The following is a 4,324-nucleotide window of genomic DNA, read 5'->3' as shown; positions in this document are numbered from 1 at the left end:
ATTTCAGCGAAATTTAATATTTATTTAATTTTTAATTCCCGCATGCAGTTTTATGAGACTGGATTTTCATTTTTTTTTTTTTTTAAAGTTACCACGACACCATATAATATATTCATATTGCCTTCCATTCACTTTGCTAACATACTATCATTCGTATTTAAATTTTTATTTTTAATCGTATAAATTCCATTTCCTCGTACTCTATTTCGATTACATTGCGATTTAATTACATAATTAAAACTTCTCAATTTAATTCAATTTCTAATTACTGCACTCATAAATCTGATTGAATTACGATGTAACAACTAACGATAATTCGTGGAGTAGTTCAAATATAATTTTGCACAACTCTGTATCAGGGATACTTCCACGAGGAACAATTTATTTTTAATTTGGAAAATGTTTAAATCGCTACTGTCGATAATGAACGCTCTATGCAATCAATAACATTCACGTTTAACACAAAGTTAAGGGTCGGAAACGACATTAGGGGGGGGGGGGGGCGGGGGCAAGTATGAAATGTTCTTCGAGATTCTTTTACAAAGAACAATTTTTTTTTTACTAAAAGATATATATTCAAGAAACGCTCGATATTTGCACTCTTTTTGGAAACTTTAATTCCTTCTTTTGAAAGTTGAAGGAATCCGCGAGAATCCCCGTCGTACGACGCACTCGCAGACTCTTATCCGCGCGCGGAGATACGCGTGTTGGAAAGAGCGGTGTCGAACAGGGGAGGGGGTACGGGATTTCCACCACCGAGCAGCTGGTATAGTAGCGTTTCCACCACCAACGTCGCCAACCCCAGTTGGGATATAAAGTGGTCGCGTGCTTGCAAGCTCAGTCACTCTGTCCCGTGGTGTCCACGATCCTCGCAGACGCTCACGATAAAAAGCTCCGCGACAACACTCGACAACACCCCTGCATCGCACCTCCACGACTCTGCGACCCACCCCCGACAAGGTATTTCTCTCTCAACGTCTGTGACCCTAACTAGGACTGGACAGTCGAGATGTTTTCAAACGGAGCCTCTTTTGGGAATTAATTCCAAAGGAACGAGTACGAGTCCCGATTTCTCCTTTCGCGCAATTTTCGTATGCGTCTTGAGGACTAAGAACATTTATTTTTGTTTAACTTGTGCGTACGTGTGTTGAAAGTAACGTTGCCGCGCGGGTTTCGTAGCTATCACTAGGCAGTCGTTTCGAAAGGAACCTGTGGATAAAGAAGTTATAGAATGATTAAAATGGCGAGTACGAAATGAGAAAGTTTTTTTATTAAAAGGAAGACCTTATTTTTGAAAGTACAGTTAGAAATTTGTTCGCTGATTCGATCTGAAGTTACCGGGCTTCTGAAATAGTTATCCTCTAGGAAATTTATATAGTTTATAATAAATGAAACAATGTTTTCTTAGTCTTCAAGATCGATATAAACATTTGGTAAAAGGAAATGTCCGGACTTGGATCTATTTCTTTGGAGTTAATTTTAAATGAGATCTTATCTTTTGAGCTTAGAACATTAGACCTCTTAGACTTTGATATTCTAGGGTAAAAGTTTGAAAAAAAGAGAATCGATTTTCTTTCACGAAAACAAAAAGATCTGAAAATATACATATCACGCTTACCACATTTCGAATCGTATATTTTTCTCGGACCGATGCATTAGCTGATTGCTTTGACCAAAGCGGCGTAAAATTGTAATTCGATGAAAGTTTTGTTGTGTTAGAAGGTACACAATAGTACTCGTTTAACATAGTATAGATGTAGAAAACGTAGGAAATGTCAAATAACTGGTCAAATTAATTTCCATTTTGTTCCGAGATATGAAATTCAATGACCGAACGAGTCAACGTGTTCGTTTTCATTAATGACGAATTTGGAAATGTATATTAATAATTTCGATACAGGCGGTTTTGAAATTTGAAATTGATATTCTTGTATCGAGATATTCAGACGAGGGCCATAGACGCGATGATTCGTTCTGAAAAAGGTAAATTTGATATGCTTGGATGTGTATATATATTTTTAAAAGACTGCAACATTTAAATGGCAACATTAAATTCAAAAATAAAATAAGAATATGCAGTATTTGTCCTTCTAACTATTTAAACAGTGAATAAATTATAATTTTTTTTTTTATAGTGTCTGTAGAATTTTCAGAATAATGTAAACCAAAGTGTCGACCATATTTGTTGGTCTTCTTCAACTATAAATGAATCATATATAACTACAAAATTATTACGATGTCGTGCTACATTATAGAACATTATAGGAATAAACGTTCTGCATTTTTACGAAAGGAATCATGAAACTTCATGGTTGAAACCTCTAATGAGGATTAATCGAAAGCTTGGAATGACACTACTGGGAAACAATGATTTATTCTGGGATTGGTTGTGCGTCGAGTTGCAACTATAAGTCGTATAACAAGGCCCTGCTATCGACAGGTTGTACAGTCCTGCATACTTTACAACTATCGTTCGAACAGTCTTACCAGCGGCAACTAGACAAATTATTTGACAAAGATAATAAAGATTAAATGCATTTTAATCATTTTCACGAACAAACCAAGCAACTACATTCTCAATTTTGATACGGAAAACATAACCATTGTATCAGTGTAATAATAGAGTAATTCAAAGCTAAACAAATAATTTTAGTGCGCAGTAAATGATAGGGAGTAACTTCATTTAGAATAATCTGGAGTAATCTGTCCTTTGGCACACAACGACCGTGAAACTTGAATAGGAAACCTTTGCCAAGGTTTTTGCTTAAATTACTCTGACTAGATTAATTTCGTGTCTCGCGTATTTACGTGATTCCCTTCAATGGAAGATCAGCGACGCGATTTCATCCCCGCGAAACGTTTCTAACCAATTCACGCTCACTGGAAACCAAGAACCTGTTGCCGTAGCACGCAATTATCTGTCCTTCCCGAAAACAAACGGTTCCCACTGGAAGCGAGCGCCCAATTCTTGAACTAATATTTACTCGGCCCCACTTGAATTCGGGCCGATCGAAAATACATATCCTTCCGCTGCGTAACTCGTAATTATAACACGCTTTAACGGAACGCTATCGTGGCCAATTTAGTGGTGAAATATTTTTGATGAATTAAATAGCAACAATACTGTGTACTTTACATTTTGGGCAACTACAATACTAGCAACCTTGTTGGTCCTAATCGAGTTTAAAGTTATGCTCGTTTACTCCTTTTTTTTTTCTATAAAATGCAAAGTAGTGGTTCAAATTGATTGCAATTACTCAAGGGATAAGTTTATAGCCTTTTCAGTCACGAATTATTGCAAAAGGAGATCGCAAATTTTCTTTTTAGAAGAACAAATTTAATGTCACTTTTTATTATCAAAATAATAACCTAAATTACGCATTTGTACTAAATCTTGGTGCCCAAGATAAAACGCTTTAAATTTGCCTGTGGCAGTGAATGGCTTAAAAGAAAATACAGATTTGAGAAAGTCGAAGGGAGAGGTATTCAATATAACAAAAATATTTCTGTAACATAATTTCTATTGGCACGAATATTAAATATTGAATCATCACAACCTTCGATCGCTATTACCACGAAAACATAATTAAAATACAAATTATAACATACATTTCGAGTACTTGAACAAGACCTGTAATATAAATAATACATTAGATTAGATTAGGTAACTTGATTTTTTATATATATATATATATATTTTTTTTTTTTATTCTGAAATGAGCACACTTGTCTTCGACAAGCGAACGATATGTCGCTTCAACGTTTCAGAAAGAGTACGAATAACTTTAAAAGAGCACAGTTGGTGACCCTAGTCGGGCTGAACCATCGCGAAACGATAGGACCACTTACTATCGTTTTCCAATATTTCATTAATCGCAGTATCGCGCCGCGGGATTTTCTGGAGTGAGTTATCGTTCTGTCAATGACAGCCGGAGAGTGGTTGTCCGTGTTCATCAAGCAAAATAGCACTGTCGATTCGATCGTCAAAATTATTGCCTCCTCGTGTCGGAACCAAACAAATAAAACCAACCGTCGAGGTCGTAGCCGCCTACCTTGAAAACGATCAAAATATCGTCATGGTCGATTAGATTTCATTTCCCTGTCGCTTATTCGTTTATCGAGCATATTCTTTATTATTCGAAGAGATCATTTTAATTTTGTTATTTCTTTTTAAATTATTTCTTTGTTATTATTAGCGACAGTCTGGAATTCACTTTTTGAGCGCTATTTAGGAATTTTATTGACTTCTCTTAATTCGGGTGTTACATGCCGAGCGTTGGGTTAAAATTCTCCAAATATAGGATAATCGCTAAAATTAGTAGAG

At 35.8% G+C, this 4,324-nt stretch overlaps 1 protein-coding gene across 1 annotated transcript in view; it reads left to right on the top strand.

The window, feature by feature from the left end:
* The first annotated feature begins 800 nt into the window (after positions 1 to 800).
* Positions 801 to 4,324, top strand: part of LOC128878071 (prohormone-1) — a 29,906-nt gene continuing 26,382 nt past the window's right edge. Inside the window, exon 1 of the mRNA XM_054125918.1 lies at positions 801 to 960. The gene's annotated coding sequence lies outside the window, so the exon portion shown is untranslated. The remainder of the gene's footprint in view (positions 961 to 4,324) is intronic.

Source organism: Hylaeus volcanicus, chromosome 6 (assembly GCF_026283585.1).
Source record: "Hylaeus volcanicus isolate JK05 chromosome 6, UHH_iyHylVolc1.0_haploid, whole genome shotgun sequence".
Taxonomy (NCBI): Eukaryota; Metazoa; Arthropoda; class Insecta; order Hymenoptera; family Colletidae; genus Hylaeus; species Hylaeus volcanicus.
This window is presented reverse-complemented; position numbering and strand designations above follow the sequence as displayed.